Source organism: Eumetopias jubatus, unplaced genomic scaffold (genome assembly GCF_037043125.1).
Source record: "Eumetopias jubatus isolate StellerSeaLion01/CBP00866 unplaced genomic scaffold, mEumJub1_p1.0 scaffold_6, whole genome shotgun sequence".
Taxonomy (NCBI): Eukaryota; Metazoa; Chordata; class Mammalia; order Carnivora; family Otariidae; genus Eumetopias; species Eumetopias jubatus.
In genome coordinates, this window is record NW_028274812.1 from 54,165,224 (window position 1) to 54,190,537 (window position 25,314).

General features: G+C 45.2%; 1 pseudogene; it reads right to left on the reverse strand.

Moving 5' to 3' along the window:
• Window positions 1-9,654: 9,654 nt before the first annotated feature.
• LOC114210007 (transcription factor BTF3 pseudogene) lies at window positions 9,655-10,258 on the reverse strand (annotated as a pseudogene).
• Window positions 10,259-25,314: the final 15,056 nt, after the last annotated feature.

The following is a 25,314-nucleotide window of genomic DNA, read 5'->3' on the forward strand; positions in this document are numbered from 1 at the left end:
CAGAGATATTGTCCTGGAGACGGAAATTCTGTGAGCAGCCTTGCCCTGGATAATGTGTTTCCAAAGCTGTGAACAAAGGCAAAGTTCTAAACAAAACAAAGGCAGTCTTCCCTGAATTTTCACCGAAGTTGAATCCCTAGACAACTCAGTGTATATTAAAACTATGCAAGCAATACTTGGTGTCTCTATGTAAAGAAGAATTAGGTTCTAGGCTCGGGTCATGAAAAATAGGTTTTTCATCTACCCGGCTGCCTGGCAGCACCTTAGAAAGCCATGTGACATAGGAACCTAGTCTTCCTTCTCCGGGGCTGTCCTCTCCACCGCAGGCTGCCCAGGACCCACCCGGCCCACCGTTGCCAGTAGTCTTCCCGCCCAGCACCCGCCATTGTGACAACCCCCCCAAAATCCTGTAGACGTTTCCAAAACACCTAACCTGATTTCCAGCGAGAGCCACTGGTAGAAAAGTTACCCCGGGGGTAGAGCAGTGTTTCTCAAACGTCAGTGTGCACTGGGGTCCCCTGGCGATCTTTGCTAAAATGCAGATTCGGGGTGTCTGGGGTGGGGCCTGGGACCCTATGTTTCCACCACAGTCCCAGGTGATGCCCGGAGCAAGGCTAAAGAGAGCAGGGGAGAAAAAATACCCTTTGGGTTTAGGTAGCAGAGACTGCACAGAAAAGAAGGGAACACAAACGGGCCTCGAAGAATAAATGGGCGCCGAGCGAATGACGTCCCGTGAAGCTGCTGGGAGGCGGGCACCGGACGGTCACAGTAGCGATCACTGCCCAAAGCAAAGAAACCGCCTGGAGCCAACAGCCGCAGCTCCGCTCCACGGGCACGGTAAAACAAATCCCAACTCCCTCCCAGGGCTGGGCCTGCCAGACCCTGGTGAAGTTCATTTCTTTCAATAAATCCAGCAGCTTCCCCTTTGATAAATACTGTCAAGGGTGGAACATGCGGTGCTAACAAAATATGGTTTTAATTTGGGACCCGCCGCCCTCGTGGTTAAATACTGTACACAAAAGCAGACGCACAGCAAGCCAAGTTAATATGCCTGGGCTGAAAATGGCTAAGCCCCGGAGGATTCGGTTATGTGCTCTTTGCTGCTCCGAAAGGCAACCTAATCACCGTCATCAATTTTAATGCTCCAAGACTTCTTGGGAACGTGGAAGCTCTTAAAGTGCAGCCATTTGTGCGTTTGTATCCAGTGCTGAAGCAGCCCGCATTTGTTTTCCTGGTATGTTACGCCTGCTTTATTGTCATATGTTGTTTGACATTCAGAAAATAACACGCTGTTTTAATCAACAGCTCCACACTGCATTACAATTTGATGGTCCCTAGCTTTGCAGCGAAGGGAGGTGGGGGCGGGGCGGAAGGCAGAGTGTGGGGAGAGGGAAGCAGAGTCGGGGGAGAGGAAACGAGAATCGTTCGTAGTTCGGCAGCAGACCGGGTCTTGTTCTGGTGGGATTCATTCCTGGGAACACAGACACTCTCGGTGTTTTTGTCAATCTGTGTGTGTCAATCTTGGAACAGCTCGGCGAAAGAAGGAAACTGGCTAAACGAGTTTCTGTCTGGCCTCAGAGGTGGACACTGCTGGTAACTGGACCTGCAGCCCGTCCTGAATAATGAAGTTGGCTCCGGCCAGAGTGTGGGTCACAGGAACTGCACCGAAGCAATTGCTCAGCAAACCGAAGATTATAGCACCTGGTCAGTAATCTTATCAGGGAAACAAACAAAGCTGAGAATGAGGTCAGCGACAGGTGTCTTCAGTGCAGTGGGACACTGAGAAAGTGAAGAAAGGGGGGGGCAGGGAGAGCAGGAAGGAGGAAGAATCTACCAGAATATCACTACCCTTCAAAAGAACCAGCTCACCAGGAAGGTGAAACCGAGGGAAGTGAGCTGTTTCATCCAAGAGGCAAGGGATGCTCTGATTACCTGAAAAGGCTAGGAATTCATCACAAAGGGAATGTGGGTATGAAAAGAGATGATGGGAATTCTTCCTTCCATGCAACATCTGCCATGTTGCATTTTAAAATTAGTCACAAGTACGTTTTCTTTTTATTATTACATAAAACTTTAATGACAGTAAAAGCCTGAAATGCTGTGAACAGCGACTTCCGAGTCACTCACTGGAATGTCTAAGGGAGGGCAGCTGGGTGGGAATCTTTAAACTTTGAACACCCACATTTATTTTAACTTTTTTTGTGGTAAAATTGAGGTATGCTTATTGTAGAAAAATGTAAGGTACTGAAAAGTGCATACATTTTTGAAAATCAGGGAGAGTTCTCTTAATTACTGGGGGAAGTCTTTTATGGGGCTATCTTAGAATGATCAGGTTCAAGTCAGGAGATGCTTAGGAGCACCTGATGCAGATTGAATGGACTGAGAGATCCCAAGGTATTTTCCAGTGGTATCTGGGGGTCCTCCAAGTTTTCTGGACGAAAAGGAAGTCTCACCTCCCCCCAACAAAGGCTGCTAGATGGTTTGGAGCTTGAGGGATGCCGGTCAGGCGCTGTCCAAGCCCAGTGAACATTTGGAGGCATTGCTGTGCTTGGGATTGTCTTCTTTTTTCCTTGGATTGCTCCCTCACTACTGGATGAGATTGAAAGACGGGCCTGGCAATCTATCTGGAAAAAGAGTTCAGACCTCTAATGGTGTAGAGATTGTGTACCATTAGAAAGGGTGGGGACAGGAGGATTTGCTCCTGAGCATTCATCACAGTGATGAAATGCTATAGGGTCAAGAGGTCAGTGGGCATTTAACCCATGCCAAATTTAGCAAGTGGAACAAGCCTCTAACTGGAGGCCTGGATTCCGCATTAAAAGCCATTCTCCACCTGATACCTTTTTAAGATACTGCTGTGGTATCTACATTTCATGGACTTCACTCATTGCAGGTCCCCAAGCATGCCAACAATGAAGTGAAGCAATGATACAGCACAGCACCTGCTTCCAGCAGCCCTGAGCCCAAGGGCTAAGTGGGAAAAGAGACAGCTCTTCTCTTTCAGACTCCCTACCTCTCTAGCTTGTAACCTTTTAAAGTCCCACAGGTACCCTGGTTCCAGTCTCTTCCAATAACCATCTTGGTGGGCCTCTGTTGTTTCTACAACAGTGTGTGTTTGCCCTTCCAGTGAATAAGAAGCCAGATATTTATCAGAGGGGCTGCTCCATTCCCCACTCTTAGTCCCCGAGATGTATGGGGGAGGCTACCCCTCTCCCACTCTCAGTCTATGAGGGGCTACTCAAACTGACACCCTTCTGACTGTGGGATGGAGCAGGTGAGCACGCTTGGGCCAATCATTTCATCCTATTTCGTGGCCATGTGATTGTTCCAGAGATGGATACCATGACCCAGGCAGAACCTGGAAGAGAAAGCGTGATTTTCATGGCTACTTCTGGGAACTAGGCTCTCCCCTTTCTCCTCCATACTAGATACCTGAGAGGATGCAGGGCTGAAGGGGCTACTGTCCTCTTGAGTCCCAGGAAGCTGGGATTAATTCTGACAATGCAGGAGGCAGGTCTTAAAGCTAGGAATAAAAACAAAAAGCAAAAACAAAAAACGAAAGCAGAAAACCTGTGTTCTGTTGATACTCTATGAGTCCTAAATCCAGCTCTGCCTGGAACTAGCCCTACTATGGAATTTTAACCTATGCTTGTCTATAAGTTCTTTTGCTTATGTCAAAATTGTGGTAGGTTTTCTGTCACTTGCCATCAAGTGATATGGCTAGGAACTTCTTATTCTTTCTCACTAACCCGTGTCAAAACCTGCTTTCAGAAAAGGATTGTCTCTTCTAAATTGTGAATGATTGATAATGCTTCAAAGTATGATTCCTTGAGGAGAATTTCCAGTTTTCAGCCTTGCTTCAGCAAAATTGATCCCCTTCTGATGCAAAGAGACATGGGAGAGTGTGGTACGAGGAAAGGATAACCAAGCTTTCCCACCGAACTCAGGATTTTAATGTCCAGTTTTGGCCATTCAGGTCAGTTCCAACTTCTGACAATGGCAGAGTAAAGTGTCTTTGACTAAACTTTCTGCCAAAGACTATGATAAATTCTGGACCCTAATAAAATGTTTTAACAACATTTGTTTTAAGGCCCAGGAGAGCAAACAAAATGGTTTGGTTCTGCAGCCAAAACCATCTCTGGAGAAGATAGGACCCTTGAACGAAGGGAATCACACTGGGTGAGATTCAAACTGATGAGGTGTTTCCTCTGACAGCACTAGGCACTTCCTATTGTGCTTGGAGACCGAGCTTAGGAAGAAAGTGGCAATCCTACTGAGCTGAAGACTCAGAAGTTGGAGTTTGGGGCTTCCACAACAGTTTGAAATTGGGAAGGAGGAAATCCCAGAAAGGAGGGAGCCTCAGAGGGAGAGCTTTCAAACCTATATGGAGACTTCCCACAAATCCTCGGCTTACTCCTGATCTGTGCATGGGCAGGGGAGGCACGAGGACCCCAGGGGAGGGCAGGAGGCTGAAAGAGCAGTTGCCTTGTGTTGGGAAGTGGAGCTCAGAGTTCAATCCCCACCAAGTCAGAGAGGTATGGTAAACTCTTAAAACTTGCCACTGGGAACACAGAAGGGCACACCTCGGGAGTGAGGACTATTTCGCGGTACTAAAATCTATGCCCTTAGGAATAAAGGCAAAGCCAGAAGAGACCTGCCCTAATAATGCCTAAAACCAAGTCTCCACAGTGACATTATTCAATATAATACCCTCTAGATACATGCAGCCTTTGAAATCTAATTAAACTTAAGAAAAGTTTAAAATATAGTTCCCCGTGGGGCAACTGGGTGGCTCAGTTGATTAAGCCTCTGACTCTTGGTTTCAGCTCAGGTCATGATCTGGGGATCCTGGGATCAAGCCCTGTATCTGGACTCCCCACTCAGTGGGGACTCTGCTTCTCTGCCTCTCTCTCCCTCTGCCCCTCCACGCCCCCCCCATGCACGCTCTCTCTCTAAAATAAATACATCTTTTAAAAACATTAAAATACAGTTCCCCAGTCACAATGGCCACATTTCAAATGCTTATAGCTACATGTGGTTAATGGCTATTATATTGGACTTCAGAGATTATAGAACATTTCTATCATTACAGAAGTTTTATTAGATGGTGTGGCTCCATAGGATTAAAATAATGTGCTACTAATTTAACTGCTTGTTCCTAGAACAAATCTCAGCTTTCTTCTAAGAAAGATAGCAGAGTCCAAAGTCTCCTGAATCTATAAAGCTCAGTATATTATTTAAAAAATGTCCAAAGAAATAGGAAAATGTAACCTAAAGTGAAGAGAAACAATAGTCAATAGAAACACAGACTCACATATGACCCAGGTGTTAGAATTAACAAAGACTTAATAGTTATGATAAGAATGTTAAAGAATTGACTGAACAATACAGGTATAGTGGGTGAAGAGACAGGAAATTTTCGAAGGGACACGGAAACTTTAAAAAAGAACCAAACGGAAATCCTGGAACTGAAAAAAAAACAATATCTGAAATTGAAAACTCATTGGCTAGAAGTTAAAAGCACAATGAACACAAAATATAAAATTATCAGTAAACTCAAAGTGACCTTGAAGACAAGTCAATGGATATTATCCAAATGGAGAGGGGAAAAGAAGATTAAAAGAAAAAAGAACAGGGTCTCAGTAACCTGTGGGATAGTATCAAGCAATCTAATATACTTGTAAGTAGAGTCCCAGAAAGAGAGGAGAAGCAGAATGAAGTAGAAAATGTATTTAAGAAATATTGGCTGGAAATGTTTCCAATTTGATAAAAAACAGTAATCTCAGCAAACCTCAAGTTTCAGCCATTTAGATGTCTTTGACCCCAAACCCAGCCTCACCCACTCACTGACAAAATACAAGGGAACCTCTACAAATAAAAACGGGGCTTGGGGTGAGGATACCAATATTCAGAGGGGGCGTTGATGCTGACAAAATTCCAGAGGTCTCTTCCCACATTTTTGCTGACTCCAGAAAACAATTCCAGAGTATGCTTTTCCTACCGAATGATCTGACATTCCTCTTTCAGGCCACCCTGAGGTGGAGTCTCCACATAGTTTGAAGGATTTAGGTTGATTTGACTTTAGCTCAAATTCAGCTCGAAGGACATGTTATATTTAAATGGAATGATAGTGTTTTCTGAGAGCTAGAGAAAATGGGGTGGGGTGGGGAAGAAACACAGGAAAGGTAACCCAGAGCACAAATAGCCCTATATTAGGAATCAGGTTGAGTGAGTGGAATGAAGAAAAGATTGACAGGAATTACCCCCAATGACTCACATTTTCCTGCTGGGCCCTCTTTGGTTCCATGGGTCAGGCACCTGCAAGAACTTGTGGCACCTGGGATGTTTTCTGTGGCAAATAATAATAATAATAATAAAAACTGTACCAATGTGAGTTAAATATAAGAACATTTGTTATCTCACAAGATCCTGGAGGTGGGGTGGACTCCAGGGCTGGTGGATTCAGCAGCTCAACAATGTCAACAAGGACTCACAGTCTCTCCTTCCCTGTTCTGCTCTTCTCCATGCAGGTTTCATCTTAAGGTTGGTTCTCTTTGGGTTTTAAGAAGGCTGCTAGGCCAGTGATGAGTATTAAGGAGGGCACGTATTGCATGGGGCCCTGGGTGCTATACGCAGACAATGAATCATGGAACACTACATCAGAAACTGATGATGTACTGTATGGTGACTAACATAACATAAAAAAAAAAAAAAAAAAAAACCAAAAACAAAACAGAAGGCTGCTAGGGCATAGGGCTATGTGTATAAACCTGTTCATATCCAGAGGGAGAAAGCAAAAGCAAGAAAACTCTTCCCTCAAGCAAAAAATATAAGTCCCTTACTTAAGTCTAACTTGGCCAGCTTCAGTTGTACCTTTAAGGAAAAATGTGTTTATCTTCAACTCTAGCAGTAAGATTTTAGAACAGATATGTGGAGGGTACCTTTAAGGCTGAGTTTCTAGTCAGGCTCCTAAGAGGGGCCTCTAATATCAGGGAGGTTCTGGAGTTACAGATCTCGAGAATTTAGAAGTAAATTGCCCTTAGCAACAGTAAATTACATTTTTGTTTGTGTTACTAAAGAGCAAGCTGATGAGCTAACTGATTGAAACTCTGTGTGATGGCCCGCACCGTGGGGCTTTCTCTAGTGTCAGACATTTCTCCAGCACCTCAAGATGGAGTCTGATAGGCAGCAAGGGCATGCTGTTGGAGACTGTTTATAAGCATTTTAGGTGATAGATGGTAATAATCATAGTGACAATAATAGAGCCAATCCATGCACAGCACTATCCAGAAAATATTGAGGGCTCTCACAACAGCAACAACAAAATCCAAAACGGTAATAACAAAACAAAACGGAAGAGAGAACACTGAACTGAAAATCATGTGAGGAGTTTTGGTTGAAGCTATCCAAATGGCAATACGCTCTCATGTGATTATTCTCATTCTGTTGCATAGAGAAACAAGTTTGCTAAGTGTGTTTTTCACATGTAAGGGGATTTGCCTTCTAAGCTGGCCTATCCACTATGGTGCATGACTCTAAGTCACAGGGATTGAGAAAAACAATAAACACACTTGTGATGTGTGTCAAGATGAGGTCACACCTTTCATTCTAAGAATTAGGAAGAAAATCATGATGGGAAGGTGGAAGGGAAAATCGGCAGATTCAGTTCTACTGTTTACATACTGACTTTCGTTTTACTTAATGATGCCTGAAGAATTGCTTAGCCATCCAAAGGTGCCACTAAAAATTGGGAAGATTGAGTTCCATGTCCTCTCATATTAATAATAGATGTCTGTTACACTGTGTGATCTTGGAGACACCTGCTGTCCGATACCCCATCCGTTGCTCTGAGGATGGGTAAAGGCAGAGGGTGGATACCGGAGCAGAAGTGAAGCTGGGGAAGAACAGCACAGAGGAATCACTGGAGGACAAGTTCAAGGCCCAGACTGAAAGATGTGGTGGGAGGCAGACATAGAAGACCATCCAGAGAACACTGGCCTAAAGTCATCCTTTGTGGGAGGATTCTTCCGCAACCATGGTGTTTGGCCAACTGGGAGATAAGGACACAAAGGAAGAAATCATGCCAGGCTAAGCCAACAGCAGCTGGAACCAAACAAGCCCAAGGACAATCCTGAGCATGGAGAAAATACTGCTGGTTAGGCGTTGTTCTTTAGAGCCGGACCCCACACACAGAGGGTCACCACTGAAAATGAAGGACAATTAGACGTGTGTGCATGTCTTTGAGAAGCAGGAATAATGCTTTCTGAACACAGACACTGATTTTGAAATCTTTCTAATGACAGGGGCACCTGGGTGGCTCAGTTGGTGAGGCATCTGAGTCTTGATTTCAGCTCAGGTCATGATCTCAGGGTCCTGAGACCGAGCCCCGTGTCAGGCTCTGCACTGAGCGTGGAGCCTGCTTCAGATGCTCTCCCTCCCCCCTCCCTCTGCTTCTCTACCCGCCCCCCACTCTCTCTCAATAAATAAATAGATAAATATGAATGAAATCTTTCTAATGACAGCTTTTTCACAAGCTGTGAGCCAAACATGCTCAAGTCGCAGCCTCCCCTCTTCATCTCGTCCCTTCTGCTGCCTCTGCTCTCATCAGGGCTCTTGGTACCTCAGCCTTATGGAGAACCTCCATCGCCTTGCCTGAATTGAGACCCATCTCTACCCACAGAGTATGGCTTCTCTTGTAGCTCTTTTAATTATTCTTCCACACCCTACACACCTAAGAGGAGGGGTGGCTGTAACCTGTTCCTCATTCGCTGGTGCAGCATCCAAACATTATTGTAAAATGGCTGCTCCTCTGAAGTTCTGGTGTTGTTGTCACCCACTGGACTCCCGGATACTCCCGTCTCATTCCCCAAGGACTGCACCTCCTAGCTCACAATATTCTATCACACCCCAGCCCCGCCGTACTCCTAGGAGATGTTACTATATCCACCGATGACCTAGTAAATACTCTGGCCTCTCAATTCCTGAGCCTTTTCTACTACCTCCAGCACCTACTTCTCCTGGACCCTCTCATCTTTCAGATCTCCCACCCTGACTACAACCCCCTCGAACTGTACTCTAGCCTACTTATTCACCTCTTCTATGCCTCATTTTACTGAGGCCCTTAGGGCCCCGGCCCCTCTCCTTTTCATTACCCACCAACCTACACTTTGTTTCCCTTTGAAGCCATGTTAGATTCCACGGTCCACTCTGTCAGTCACTATCTTGCTATTACCCTAAACTTACTGGGCTATTTTGTCTTTTCCTCATACTCGCCTGGAAAAAAAAGTCAGTCCTGGAAGATCTCAACAATACACCTTCACATCTCCTCCTAGGCAGCAAAGCACAATTGGAGAAAAATCCCCCAGCATAGCAGGGTCTTCTCTGTCATCACCTCCTTTGACTTTCTTTTTTTTTCCTAGGCAAAGAACTTTATTAACCTTGTTTCAAACTTTATTCCCAGGCTTCTTCAGCTTAAATAGCTGCAAAGAATGAATTGTGTATAAGCAAAAGCTGAAAAGAGCTGCAATGTCCAAGGGGCTTGGGCTTAAAAATATTAGAGATCTAGATTTCATCAGATCCATGAACAAAATTTTACAAAGCAGTCATAATATAAAATAGCAGCTCCCGGTAACTTCTTCAAGTTTTATGTTCTTCAGAAGTTGACTCAATTCAGTTTGCTTCATTCTTGGAAGCTTCATCAAAATTCTCCACAAGATCTGGAACTTCATCATCATCATCCTCTCCGGTAGCAAGTGGTGCTTTTCCATCCACAGATTGTTTGGGCAGAGCTTCAGCCAGTCTTCTTAAACTAGTCAGACTGTCTGCACCAAGTTGGTTTAAGATACTGGGTAGCATTTCTGTCAGCTGCTTTGTCTCAGCATGGCCTGTAATGGTGAAAGTGTTCGCTGCCAGTGATGCCTGAACTTTGGGGTTGTTAAAATGGATCACTGTTCCTTGGTTTGTGAACATATTCACTTCTTCAGTACCAGAGATATTGTTTACCCCTAACTTCTTTAAGGAGAACTGAAGTTTTTTATCATCTGCTGTAGCCGTTCTATGAACCACCTTCTTTCGGCGAGCAGTTTCTTTCCCACCAATGCGCACTTGTGCTTGCGGTTTGGCGAGTTTCTCCTGGTTCATGATAGTTTCTTTCATCTTGTTGGAGCGGAAATGGGACCGCGTGGGGGAATAGGGTTGGCGCTCAGGGGGTCTCGGGCGGACCAGCTGAGATTAGGTGCACACACGCGGGGACGCAAGATGGCAGCTCACCTCCTTTGACTTTCAAACCACCTCCCCACCCCCACCCCCCAGGGAACCCCATCATCCTCTTTTTTTTTTTAAGATTTTATTTATTTATTTGAGAGAGAGAGAGAATGAGAGACAGAGAGCACGGGAGGGAAGAGGGTCCGAGGGAGAAGCAGACCCCCCGCCGAGCAGGGAGCCTGATGCGGGACTTGATCCCGGGACTCCGGGATCATGACCTGAGCCGAAGGCAGTCGCTTAACCGACTGAGCCACCCAGGAGCCCAAAACTTAAAGATAATTTAAAAATAAGGTTTCATTAATTTATTTGAGATGGAGAGAGAGCACGAACAGGGATCAGAGGGAGAGGGAGAAGCCGATTGATCAGGGAGCCCGATGCAGGGCTCTATCCTGGGACTCGATCCCAGGACTCCGGGATCATGACCTGACCCGAAGGCAGCCGCCCAACCGACTGAGCCACCCAGGCGCCCCCATCATCCTCTTGTCCACTCATCCTTCATTCTCTGAAATAACCATTTCAGATTTTCTTCTCGAAGCCTTGAGTCCCCATTTTATCCCTCAGTCCTAGCCGATGTCTTTGCTCCGACTTCACAAAGGAAATAGAAGCCTTCACTTCCTGCCAGCTGCACCTAAAACCAGCCTGCACCTGTATTCATCCTTTGTTCTCTCCTTCCGACAAAATGGAAGTTATGTCCCTCCTCCTAGAAAGATCAACCCTCTCCCCCATGCTGTGGATTTCAACCTTCTCAGAAAAGGTATGTTACCAATTATCCCTCCTTTCTATCGTTGATTTGTTCCACTCTAATATATTCTTTTCATCAGCATCTAAACATGTTCTAGTCATGCCTATTCTAAAAAAAAAAAAAAATCCCATTTCTGGACCCCAGATTTTCTTTGTGGCTCTACTCTTTTCCTCTCTTCCCATTCTCACCCAAACTGTGCATGGTTACTCATTAGCCTTACTTACTTACTCATTAGCCTCCTCCGATGGTTTCCTCCCCTACTTCTCTATTAAAACTATTTTTATCAAAGTATCTAGTGACCTTCATGCCTCTAAATCTCATGGACATTCCTCAGACTTCATATTTATGTGAACTTTCGTGGATTTTAACAAAGTTGACCCTTCCTTCTTTTGGGGAAAAATACCAGTTTTCTTGGTATCCAGCCTCCTACACTCTTCTGGTTTTTCTCTCACCTCTCTGCCTGTATTTCCTCTGTTCCTCTGTCGTATTTCCCTCTTCTGCTTGACCTTTAAATGTTGGAACTACTCAGGTTCAACCTTAGATTCTCTTCTTTTCTCACTCTACACTCTGCCCAAGTCATCTTACTCACTTTCATGGCCTTGCCTCTATGCTGAGAGCTCTCAAATTTGTACGACTGCTCAGACTTTTCTCCAATACCCAGAGCCACTCAACTACCTGCTTAATACCTCTGCTTAGATGCCACAAGCACAGTTGTTTAGAACTAAACCAATGGCCTTTCCCACCATGCTAGATGTCTTATATTTTCCCCTCCATATCCACTCTTCATTGACTTGGTTGACTATCTCCACTGCCTTCCTTGCCTGTGGCTTCCAATTGGGTTTGGCTACTGAGGATCCCTGGCAAGAGACTGGAAACAGGATAGAGTGAAGTCAAGGTATTTATTCCTTTAGCTCCCTCTGTGAGGTTGTTACAGGCTGTCTGAGTTCCTTGACTGAAGATCAGTGCTTCTCTTACCGGGGCCTTTTCCATATGACACTCTTCCTCAAGTCTAGGGCAGTAACGCTTAGCTGCTGCTAGCTACTGGGTTTTGCCTTCTCTCTTGTGATTTCCCTACACCCCATCTACACCACTGTAAATAATTCCCACTTTAAATTATCCTAATTTGAGCACACAACCTATTTCTTACTGGTACTCTGACTGATACGGTAATTGAAACTAAAAGTTGGATCAGGAAATAGATCTTCATAATTGGATTCTGGGATTGGGTTGATCACGTATGATGAGTTGAAAGGATAACCTTCAACCTGGGGGATGGGGAGGTTCAAAAGATGGAAATAGACACTGATAATCTATGCATGTAGTAGTATCTCAGTCATTCAAATCATCAGTGGTCGTGGCATGGGATGAAGAGTAAGTGAAGGACAAGCCATTGGAAGATCAAGATGCTGTGGCACTCAGTTGTTCTGTCGAAGGTAGTGATTTTAAAGATTGTGGAGTCATCTAAAGTCTATGATGGCCTACCATTATGTAGGTTGAAATTCTGTAAATTTTCTGGCATAATATAGAAATGTGGTTGATACAGAATAGTGACCATGTCACCTGGGACCATCATTGTCAACTGGGAACATGTTAGAAATGACAGTTCTTGAATCTCACCCCAGATTTATAGAATCAGAAACCAGAGCTGAGCCCTGGGAATTTGTGCTTTCGAAAATGAATTTGACGCACATTAAAGTTTGGGAACCACTGCCGTAAAGCAAAATTTAATGTGCTTATGAATCACCTGGGAACCTTGTTAAGACGCAGATTCTGATTTGGCAGGTCTAGGACAGGAATGAGATTTTTAATGTGCTCCCAGGTGATGTGAAGATGTTGTTAGTCTGTGAATTACACTTTGAGTAGCAAGGCTATAAGAGTGGAAGGCATCTAGAGGCTCAGGGAAATGGGAATGTTGGAATGAATCAATTACTCCAACACATTCAACTGTTGCCTAACCAAATGCTCTGTGAGGATGTGAAGAGCATTTCACCAAGGCAGTAGAAAAACCATTGGTAAGGGAGGCATCAGAATCCTTGAAGAGCTCTGAGGTGTCTCTCTGAAGGTCAGAGGTGGCACTGCTGATACCATAATGGAATGGGTTTCCCTGGTCTCAGTGGGACTGTGAGAGACGAGGTCAATGCCATTACCTTAATAAACCACAGGGATGGAGAGATAGAGTGTTCCATTTGCAGGGATCTGGGGCAATGGCAAATTGATCACTAGATTCCTAGAAATGAGCTGGAAGGGCAGTTTACTAAGTCACTTCTTCACATACACAGGGAGAAAACGTCTAGTTTTGCCGGGCAAAGATCTAAGTTGCATTACCATAGTGGGAACACATGGCCTTTTATCCATTTCCCTGACCTAAGCCAGTTCACAGACCCAGAACCCTTTTAGAAGGGATGCTGCAACTTCACCCAAGCCTAGTGGGACCAGTGACCATTTTTTTAGGGTGACTGGGTACCGGGGAAAGAAAACTATCCAGATTTTTGAGCTTATGCTGATCCCTAGACCAGATATGGGGCTGAGTCGGGGCTATGGAAATCAGATGATAGAGCCTTGACTTGAATTCACCTGACGAGGGATCCAGTGAGACCACAGACCAATATAATGCTCCATCCTGGAAGATACAGTTCCAGGAGATACACTCAGTAGCTGGTAGAATCGCCATGTTGGTGGAAGGACCAAGTGGAAGCCTCTGGTATGAGCCACCACCTCCCTGACAAATGATAAATACCCCATCCCAAATAGCAAACCCGAAGCAATATTTTATTCCTGTCTCCACTGGGAAACCTCCAAAGCATCCCCTTTCCAGCTTCCTTCTTACTTTGAGTCTCTGCGTTTCTTCCCCATAACTCTTCCCAGGATACTCTTCCCCTTCCCAGCCCTCCCCTCAGTGTCCTATTCCACTGTAGATTACTCCCCTTTCTATATCCTTCTGCTCCTCTCAGAGGGTAGCCTCAAGTCCTTTTTGAAAGAGGCAAGGAATACACGAATCCCATAAATAAATAAAAATGTTGTGTGAGACATGGGAAATTATTTTTTATCTATTCATAACTGTCATGTTTCTTGACAAATATAATTCTTGCTGTGCTGTGTACATTTTAAAGTGATGCCGGAGGAGTAATTATATCATGACTTTAAAGGATTATGAACACCTAAGGGGAAGGTGCTGTTTAAACATGTTGCTAATAATGTGTTTGCACATTTTTCAAACTGCTCAAATTACATTCACGAGTATCAGCAGCATGGCCTCCTCAGAGAAGGACAGAGAATGGGAGGAGGTCAAGAATATTATTCCAGGAGAGGTCGTTTAGGCAAGGAAGTAATTTATCTTGCTATGGACAGAATGAAGAGCTCACCACCCAGCAATTTGTAATTGATCACAATTATGTTGCCTAGTGGTGGGGTGCAAAATATGAAGGAAAGTATTTGGTCAAAAGATTAGCACAAATGTAGGAGTGTTTAGTCAGATCCAAAATTTAGGTTGGTTTAGCAACAAGAAAAATGAAGCCATTCGGAAGAACCCAAAATGAGACAAAGTAAATGAAAATGGAGATTCAGTCCACATGTTGTGGGTTGATGTTTCCTTGGAAGGAGTGGTTAAGAATTTTTGATCCTTAAAGCAACCTCATATTAAAGTAGTTTAACTAATTTAGACATGTTTGACACTACCACAAAGAAAATAAATTATATTGGGCTCTACACTGATGGCTAAAAAGCCAATTCACCAAAATGGAAGGATGTTGAAGGTACTCACATTATGTAATCGGTACAGTATGTCAGTCCTAGTGGTCTGGTTAACCAAATGAAGGCACATTTAGTGAAATTCGGTATAATTCTTTCCTAGAACTACCCCACTTGATTACAGCAAAATAGGTTCTACTAATCACAGGCTGCATAAATTGGAGATTGAGCATGGTTTGGGGGAACAGAGATGCTTTTATTATATCATTTGGTCTGCTGTGGCCCACGAGGGCAGATGTGTCAGCAAGGCTAACACAGGTCCTTTCTTTATTTAGGAATCTGCTTAAGATGATCATGGGACTTGAACAAGCTTCAGTGCTCGTTTAGTTAACTCTTTTTGTGTTCCAGAAAAGTAAAGAGAAGAATAAAGGGTGTGACTTGCCTGAAGTCGTGGAGTGAGTTCCCAACACAAGTGGACAACACTGGGGGGTCTTCAGACCCCCAGATCAGTGTTCTTTCCACTGTAGGAAAATGCATGCTTCAAAAGTCCAGGCTCAAGAGGACCTCTGGCCCAATTTCAGGTAACTTGAAGGTTTTCACAGTCTTTCCTAGATATAAAGCTACAGTGAATTAATTCCATTGAAAATTGGAGGAATCCAGAAGGAATCCAGAAACTAGGCTCTGAACTGGAGGTGAGGGCTTTGGTCTTTTTTTTTTTTTTCTTTCTAGAACTGACTTTGATTCTTCACTTCAGATGCAGATCAAGATGTGGCTACCCATTGTGGAGAAGCCACCTCCCCTGCTCCTGCTCCCCCTGACTCTCTCTTGCTGGTGGCTTTGTAGTTTGGAACAATGAACAATGGGCTAAAGTCCCAGGCAACCGTGAGCTGGCAGTAGGACCATAATCAAAGAGGAGGTAAATGAGCCTGAAGGCTAAATGAGCATTTAAAATTGTAAAATTTGCAATTTTCTTTAGGTATTTTGGAGTCTGTGACTTTCCCCCCCAAATCTCACATAATTTCTTAACCACCCCCCTCCCCCAGAAGCTCACAGGCCCCAGGCACTAAGCTGCGGAGCCCGAGGGATGGAGGACCCAGGAAGGAGTGCCGTCTCTCTGCTGGGATCTTCTTTCCTTAGCTTCTACAGTCCCCACACCCTACCCAGGGCCCCCTCAGGTTTGATGGCACTTTGAGGGGAGTGACTCCGACTGGCTGAAAATGACAAATTAGGGAACTTTGAGTCACATGATCTCTTCTTATTCAAATCCACTTGAAAGCAGATTAACACTCAGCTAGGTTTTATAGTCCTGCCAAATTTCTTTACCTTGCTTACCCAATACAATAGGCTCAGGCCAGTTTTCTTTCATCTCCTCTATTATTAACATGATAGTGTGAATGTAATGCTGTTGAAGCCAGGATGATGGTGAACATGTGGCGTTTCTTTGGCTACTTAACATCCATTCCACCTTGCTGATGGCATCTGATTTCTTTTAGAAAATCACCTCCTCCACGTGTATGCAGTCTTAGTGGGGTATAAATCCAGGAACCTGCTCCCCACCGGGGAAGATCTTGTAGAGACCAGCTCTGAGGGTGAACATTTGGTCTAAGTTCAGCCAATCAGATAGAATCTTCTGGAACTTTGAGCCTTGAACAAGTGACACAAGGACCTCAGGAACCACACTGAAATAGACTTCTCCTCAGTTCCTGCCCATCTCTAGGCCTGGCCCTTGACTCTTCTATGGATTAGTGAGTACCCTGATATTTTTCAGTACATTCCCATTTGATTCCCTTAGCTCAAACTGGTTTCTGTTGCTTATAACCAAGAATCCTGGTATAAGATCCCTTCCTGACGTACCATCACACATGGGCCCGCAGTGTTGTCTTTAAGTCTGCCCTGTATGGAATGTTCTCCTAGAATTGGCTTAAACCAGCTCTTTTCTCCACTGGTGACAGCCCACAGGACTGGCTTTCTTTTAGTGTACTGATAGAAAATATTCCTGTAGTTTTCTAGCCCTTCCAGTTTCTCGTTATCAAAACAAACATACAAACAAAATGCATCGGAACTTCTCTCCCACAGCTGTCATTAATGTGAGGTCTCCATTCTCCTGCCCAGGACCGCCTGCTCAGGAATCCGTCTCTCTCAGGCAAACATATTGCCAATGTTCCTTTACCAGAATAGCTAAAATTAAAAAGACTGACCAAACCCAGTGTTTGCAAGGATGTGGAGCAACTACAATTCGAACACATTTTTTTGTTGGATGTGTAAAATGGTACAATCGCTTGGGAAATATGTTTGACAGTTTCTAATAAAGTTAAATACATACCTACTCTTTGACCCAGCATTTCACCTCTAGGTTGATATTCAAGAAAAAATTAGTGTTCACAAAAAACTCGTACAAGAGTGTTCATGGCACCTTTATTCATAATACCCAGAAACTGGAAACAATCCAATTGTCCATCAACAGAAAAATGGATAAAGAAATTGTAGTATATTCATACAGTAGAGCACCAATGGAAAAGAATGACTCATACAGGCGACAACATATGTGGATCTCAAAAAAACTTATACTGAGCCGAAGCAGCCAGAATCCACATGACTCCATTTATATGAAGCTTGAGAACAGGAAGAAATAATTCATGGTAATAAGAGCAGTGGTTACCTTTGGGGGAATATTGACTAGGAAGAGCCTTCTGAAGTACTGGGATTTATTTAATCTCTGTGGTAGGTACATGGGTATATACGTATGTAAAAATTCATTAAGCTGTACACTTAAGATTTGTACACTTTATTGTGTGCATGTTACACTTCAATAAAAAAGATAAAAAGAAAAGAGAAAATAAGCATATGATTATGTTATATAATTTAAATAGCAACAGTTCTATAATTTAAATATATTTTGTTAACTCTGCACGCAAGTCAAATCAGATTTAAATCCCAATCCCATATATGATGTTGAGAATGGCTTGAAAACCTTTTGTATTTTTCCCCTCCATGCTTTGTTTATATCAAGGCAATAGGAAGCTAATGTGTTTCCCCTTCCAGGAGTATTTTTATGTTCAAAGGAAAAACCATTGGGAGAAAGTAATAATTAACACAAAGGAATGACTGGCTTAATGGTGGGCTTTCAGGCATCAGTAGAAGAGGTATTTCAGGTCAAGGGAGGGTCAAGAGAATCTCCCAGAGTATTCCACACTGAATGGGTAGAAACAAGCAATAAACTCCTAATAGACATTTCTGCTGATCCACTGCTGTGGCCAATAGCCTTTGGTGTTCCGATCCTTGGATGGAAAAATCAGCCTACTTGTTTCCAGCAGATAAGAGGAGTTTGTCTCCTGGGGCTGGTCATTTCCTCCAAAACTGAGGGAGGGGAGTTGTTGTGGGCAGCTTTCCCTCCACGTTGAGAAGAGAACAGAAAGCAGGAAATAGAAAGGCCAGGATAGAGGATGAAGAAGTGAGGGGTGAAAATGGAAAAGCACAGGAGAGAGCGCGTGTGGGCAGCACCCATGGAAAAGAGACGGGAGACACAGCAGGGGCGAGGGGAGACAAAGGGAACCCAGCAGAAAGTGAAATGAGAACAGAGACAGTGCCAGTGAAGGAGGCCACTCCCTGCTTGGCCCCTGCAGCCTGTGAGTCCCCTTGGCCATCTGGAACAACTGGGTACAGTGAGAGGACTCCGTCTCCACCCTTGCACTTCCCAAGCTTTCCACCCCCTCCACCGTGCCTACAACAGCACAGTGGTTTTCTTATAACTTCATCTGATCACATCATTCCCCAGCGTAAAATGATTTAATAGCTCAACATTATCTCCTTTAAAAGTCCAAGCTCCTTAATGTTGCCTGCTAGAGTCTCTCGTGACTTGTCCTCGCTTGCTCCTCAGCCTCATCTACTTTGTGAATAATGGGTGACTATGTTCAGTGAATTTTATTTATACCACAGGCCCCCTTATCTGTGGGTTCGCTTTCCACAGTTTCAGTTCCGTGCAGTCAACAGAGGTTGGGAAGCAGAGGATCCTCCTTCTGACACATTGTCAGAGGTCAGTGGTAGCCTAATGCTACGTCACAATGTCCATACCTCTCACCTCACTTCATCTCGTCAGGTAGGCATTTTATCATCTACCACAAGAAGAAGGGTACAATAAGATATTCTGAGAGAGAGACCATATGCACATAACTTTTATTACAGGATATTGTTATAATCGCCCTATTTTACTATCAGTGAGTGTTAATCTCTTACTGGGCCTAACTTATAAATTAAACTTTATCATAGGTGGGTATGTATAGAGAAAAACAGTGTAGATGGGGTTTGGTCCTATCCGCAGTTTTGGGCATCCACTGGGGGTCCTGGAATGTATCTCCCCTGGATAAGGGGGTACTGCTGTAATCCTATTCCTGGCATCTGGCTGTCTTGTTGCACTTTAAGAACCCTAGGAGGGTACTAATTGTATTTTCACAACCCAACTCCAGGAGAACACTGTGAGAGAATACCTCTCCATGCCACAGGAGCCCAGAAAGGACTCGATTCCTCCAACCAAATTGAGATTTGAATAAAAGGAGTACCCCATTACCTATGACTCTCATCGAGGACCCTGGTTCTGACAGAGAAAGCCCTCTCTTCTGTCTAAATCCTGGCTACCCTTCGAGACCCATCTCAAACACCACCTCTATTATGTCCATTCAGGCTCAGAAATAAGGCTTTCTGGTATTTTGGCAGCGGCCATGGTTTGTGGGGAGAGGGAAGAACTTGGGACCAGAAGCTGACAGGCCTTGGGATGGTGACATGAGGGGGGGGTCCAGTCTTCAGGGGCGCCCAGCGGACGGACTGAGTTCCCGCAAACATCAATCAGTAGCCCAGAGGGTCCAGATGTCTGCTGGGGCACAGAAGCAGACAGCTCTAGCAGTGGACGAGAGCTGAAATTAAGTGTAGCCTCGTCAGGGTGGTTGCCAGTGGTCAGTTCACTTAGAGCAGGCATCCAGCTGGGGACACGGAACTGTGATTCAGGTGCCTGGGGGAAGAGGCAAGCATGAGCAAGGCCGGGTGTCGGGGCCCCCGCCTGGATTGGACAAGTGCGTCAGATCCCTGTCCTGCAGACCAAGCTGACCCACCAGGGAGAGCTCAGAGAAGGCGGCAGTGCTGTGGGTCCCGGGTGTTAAAGTCGCAGTGGATGCCGCAGCAGTGAACTATGATTCCCGCCTGACCAGCGGCTAGTCGCCCTGACCAGAGCCCAAGAGTGGCTGAGCCTTCGGTTGGAAGGTGTGGTGGGCAGCACCTGGGAGGCAAGGGCTGTGCGTCTTCTGCCACCTGGCCTGCCCCCCGCCCCCCGTCACCATGATGTTCGCTGGTACCTCTCCTCGCTTGGTGATCTCCTCCTGTAAATACCCCCCACAGCAGAGGGCCAGGCACACACAGTAAACAAGGATAAGTTGGATCCAATTGCATTTAGCTCCTTGGCAGCTCGGGCCTTGGTGTGTGCTATACTGTCCAGCCCAGTCCTCTTCCAGATTTTTTTTTTGTATCACTGATCAGGACGCCTCTTCCTCTGTGCGTAGTAAAAAGGAGAGGCAGTTACTCTCCGTTCTCCCGGGTGGGGAGCTGAGACCTGTAGGAAATGAGGGGCAGTGCACTGTGTCCCACACCCTGCCTTCCTCGGCCCCTCAGCCGAAGCCATCTATTCCTTCTTCCTTTCTGTCCCCGACATCAGTGGAAAACTTGATCTGGTTGCCATGGAGACCAGCCACTGACTTCAGAGTGCCGTTTATTAAAGATGAAAGTAATGTCTGCCTGGCTGATCTGCACAGCTGTCAGAGACTTGGCTGTTAGCAGAGGAAGTCACTAATTTCGAGGCATAATCACTCATCTAAGAGAGAGACGGGCCCCCTTCATCTTCCGAGCGGAGCTGGGCTGTGTGTGGGTAAGGTCTGCCCCAGCAGGCTTTTCTTGTTCTTTTTTTTTTTTTTTTTTGGTTGTTTATTTTATGACTAATATGGTAACTGTACTTCTTTTCTCCCTTATTTCCTACTGAAAATATATGGTCTTGCAGTCGTGTGATAGATTAGTTCAGCTTCGTGGGCAGGCCCAGGAAACCCAAACCCTCTCATGACGTGGTTTCCTTTGGAAAATGTATTCTGGATTCCAAGCCACCTACTTACAAATGAGGTTGTCTGTTTATTCACTCAACAGCCTCCACCAGGTGTGCAAGAGGAAAAGAGGTGGGGCCGAGCCCCACAGAGAGCAGACTTGATCTATTTTGTGGGTGCTTCGAGAGGTGGGAGAAGCAGGCACTTTCCAAGGGAGGCAGTAAATTAGAAGAGAGGTGGGGGTGTCTTGCATCTTTCAGCCAAATGAGCTGTGTGATATTCAGAAAACGAGTCCCTTTTGGGGTGCCTGGGTGGCTCAGTCGTTAAGCGTCTGCCTTTGGCTCAGGTCATGATCCCAGGGTCCTGGGATCGAGCCCCGCATGGAGCCCTGCTTCTCCCTCTCCCACTCCCCCTGCTTGTGTTCCCTTTCTCTCACTGTGTCTCTCTCTGTCAAATAAATAAATAAAATCTTAAAAAAAAAGAAAGAAAACGAGTCCCTTTCTTTTTGTCTTTTTGCTCTTTCTGTTCAGTCAATGATAACATCTGAGAGCAAATCTAAATCCCAAGATTCATGGTTTAGATTCACCAGGTGTTCTCCAAAGCCGACAGAGCAAACTGGGCTAATCACTGCTGGGTTGTAAGGAGCGGCAGTGCCCACCGCAGTGCTCTGGGAGGCAAGAGGCTGCTGGGAGCCGACCCCCACTGTCCCATCTCAGTGCGGCCAATTGACGAGTAAGCTAATTTTAACTAGTCTTTCATTCCACAGACACGTAAGTGTGGGCTTCCGTGAACAGAAAGGGCTCCTAACACTGGACAGCTGAACAAGGGTTAGCCCCGTGTCTGGGTCACTGTTCACCAAGTACAATCTGTACCTCCGGTCCGAGTTGTCTCAGGCCAAGACAGGTGCTTGTTTCCATCTCTCGGCATCAGTGTGCAGGTACTTCTGTGGGTCTGGGCAGGAGCTCCCGTCCCATTTCTCCTGAGCCACCTGGTGTTTGGGAATGAAGATGGAGCATGAAGCTAAAGAACGGAAGGGAGTATCACCAGCACCTTTATTATTTTTTTTAAGATTTTATTTATTTATTTGACAGAGAGAGAGAGAGAGACAGTAAGAGAGCACAAGCAGTGGGGAGCAGAAGAGAGAGAGAGGGAGAAGCCGGCTTCCCGCTGAGCAGGGAGCCAGACACGGGGCTCGATCCCAGGACCCTGGGATCATGACCTGACCCAAAGGCAGACGCTTAACCAACTGAGCCACCCAGGGACCCCTCATCAGTGCCTTTAGAACACAGTGCACCAAGAGCCCAGATTAGCCTGGGCTCCAGAAAGGCAGCTTCCGGGCAGACAGGCCTCAGGACTGCCACCAGCCATCCCCTGGAAACTTTTATTTCTCACCTGCTCCATACCTAGGATAGGCCAAACAGCTGTCTCATGTCACTGTGATGCTTACTCCTTCCCCTGGTCTCATCCTGAAACCATTTTTTCCAAAGGACATGCACTGGTCTTAGGTTTGCATGTTTTATTGAAGGAAATTTGAATCCCATTTATGGGATGCCAACATAGGTCATAACTTAACCCTTGTTATAAACACATGGATTTTTTAAAAATTTTATGCCAATTGTATAAAATAGTAGAGGAAGGGAAGAACACTCATTCGTTCATCCATCCGTTTACCAATTAGTTATTGTAGGCACTTACTATGAGTCAGGTAGATTTATGAGACAAATCTGCCCTCAAGGAGTATACGCTTACTTTTCTTAAAGCGTGCTTTATCGAGGTATAATTTCTATACAAGAAATTTGCCCGTTTTATGTGTATAGTTTGATCCATTTTGACAATCACAATCAAGATATGGGACATTTCCAGTACCCCAAAAGTTGGTTTGGCTGTTTGCAGTCAATTCTCTCCTCCTCTCCAACCCCCAAACCCCAGCCAAACCAATGATAAGCTTTCTGTCATTTTGCTTGTGCCTTTTACTAGAAGGTCAAATAAGGGACATACCTTTTAGTAGAGAATACAGTTTAAAAAATAAATAGGCATTTGCGTTCCCAGTGAGTGAGGCAAGAGCTTTGACATGGGACACGTAGACCGTGCTGTTGGAACGCATAAGTGATGTGAGGAGACTTCGAAGCTGAGGTCTGAAGGACTAATAACAGTGAATCAGGTGAACAGGAATGAGAGTAAGGAGTGTTCCAAGCTGTGGGAACAGTATACAGCAAGGCCAGAAAGAGAGAGCCTGCAACGCAAGTTTGTCTGGGACCTAAATGTTTCCATAGCTTTGGGATGGAGTGTGAAGGGGTTAAGGGGGGCAAGTCAAGAATTTGAAGAGAGAAATCCATTCAAACAAAGAAGGTCCTTAATAAACCTTGTAAGCAATGGGGGACCATGGTGTTAAGCAAGAAAGCAAGGGCATCGATTTGCATGTTAGAAGGATCGCTCTCCCTGCGTGTAGGAAATATGGAGGGCCAGGCAGGAGGCAGGGACCTGAATAAGAGGCTGGTGCAGCGATCCAGATGAGAGGTGCTGGCAAACAGGGCTAGGGAAGTGGCAGGTGGTGGGAACGGAGAGAAGTAGATAAATATGGGAGAGATCTGGGAGGCGGAAATAAAGGGACTGAGTGACTCATTGGAAGTGGAGAGAGTGAGTGAGAAAGGCATTAAGGAGAATTCCTCGGTTTCGGATCGGGTGCCTGTGAGGAAGACGGTGGCGTTCACTGAGACAGAGAACACTGCGGGGGGGGGGGGGGCAGGGGTACAGGGGTAGAGAGAGGAGACAGTGTGCTCTGCTTTGGATGCATCTCGTTTGGGGGCATCCAGGAAGATGATGTCAGCACTCAGAGCTCTGAGCCTAGAGCTCAGAGATCCACACCGAGCCCACTCTTCTCTACTCTCTGTGAACTAGCTTCTGGGTTCTTCCATAGAATTGACCTACTGATGACTAAAGGATTTATCCTGTCAAGCAGAACTTTTTTTCATACTAATAGGATTTGCTTTTTGTGTAGTTGGGTGTAGGGAGATTTGTTCCCACATAATAAACCTTGGAAAAACTGGGGAAAACTGGAAAGTAACTTTCAGTGAGCTTTTCTCCTCTCCTCTTTCCCAGTACGACCCATCATCAGCACTGGAGTATCTTTTAGGTGGAGAAAGAGAAATGGAGTGAAGTGAGCACACGAGGACCGCTCAGACCTAAGCTTTCTAATCCTAAATCCCCCGGGAGCCTGGATGTTACCTGTTCAACGACATGATGCCGGTAGATTATATTTGGTGGCATCAATAAAATGAAGCCCATAGACACATTTCAATAAATAGAATCTACAAGTGGATTAAACTGTCGAAGGAAAACCTTTTCTTTTCCAAACTCCTCTCCTTTTTCAGACTGAGAGATATTAAGGAAACTCATTTCAATTTTGTTGTTTGTTTTGTTTTGCTTTGCTTTGTTAAAGGAAGATGGGAGGAACCTAACTCTAGGTGCTGGGGGCTGGAAACAGACCCCGCACTATGCTGGTGCGGGCCAGAGCTGGATGGAGGGAAAACCATTTTGTCCCTGTTTGAGGCCAAGGGAAGCCTTGATCTTTTAAGAAGCTCATAGAAATTCCAGCCGAGAGAGAATTAGTATGGAATTCTATGAGCAATTCCTTCCTTTCACAGAACTCACGATCTAAAATGTAAGAGCACAGGGGCACCTGGCTGGCTCTGTCGGTGGAGCCTGCTGACTCTTGATCTTGGAGTTGTGGGTTCAAGCCCCATGCTAGCTGTAGAGATTTCTTAAAAATAAAATCTGAAAAAAAAAAAAAGTAAAAGCCCATTCTTTGGCCGTTCCCCTAGAGGTTTGGTGTGAGTGAGCCGGAGATCCATAGCCTGCAGGCCAGGCTTGTCCTGGGTTCTTTTCCTTGCCACAGACAGAAGTGAATCACCGATCCACGGCTCCCAAATGCAGATACTGTTTCCTCTCATCCCAACAAGAGTTCAGGCAACCTTGATTTCATCGGGCATATGTCATTAGTCAGCTTATCAAAGTCTCAAGTGGGACTACCCTTAAGTGATCTGTGCTTAAAAAGTACCTCACCCTTAGCCCCCTAACCAAGGGAATGAAAAGGACCACTCAGTCACCTGCATAAAGACCGTGAATCACGAGCAATCCTCCTGCCTGCCTGAGAACTCGGGCATCTCATACATTTGCTTCTTTTTTCTCTGCTCTCCTTTGGGCTGACACTCAGAGCCAGGCCCCATGGTTGTTTATCTGCTGTCCAAGGCTATTTTAAAAGATTTCTGCTTTCATTTACAACATAAGTCACATTCTTCTTGCATCTGCTGCTGTATTTTCCGAAGGGGTTATGTCAAAGGAAATTCAACACTCGTTTTTCTCATGATTTGCTCCTCAGCTTGCTCACTCATCAGAAGGCCAATGCTATTCGATACTTCAGAAGATTATTGTCCCTGTTAGGGAAGGGGAGCTGGCCCCAGTGTCAGGTGACTGAGTTTTGTTCCCATTTCTACTGTTGACTCATAAATGTCCTTGGGCAAGTCATTGAGTCTTTTTGTGCTGCAGTCT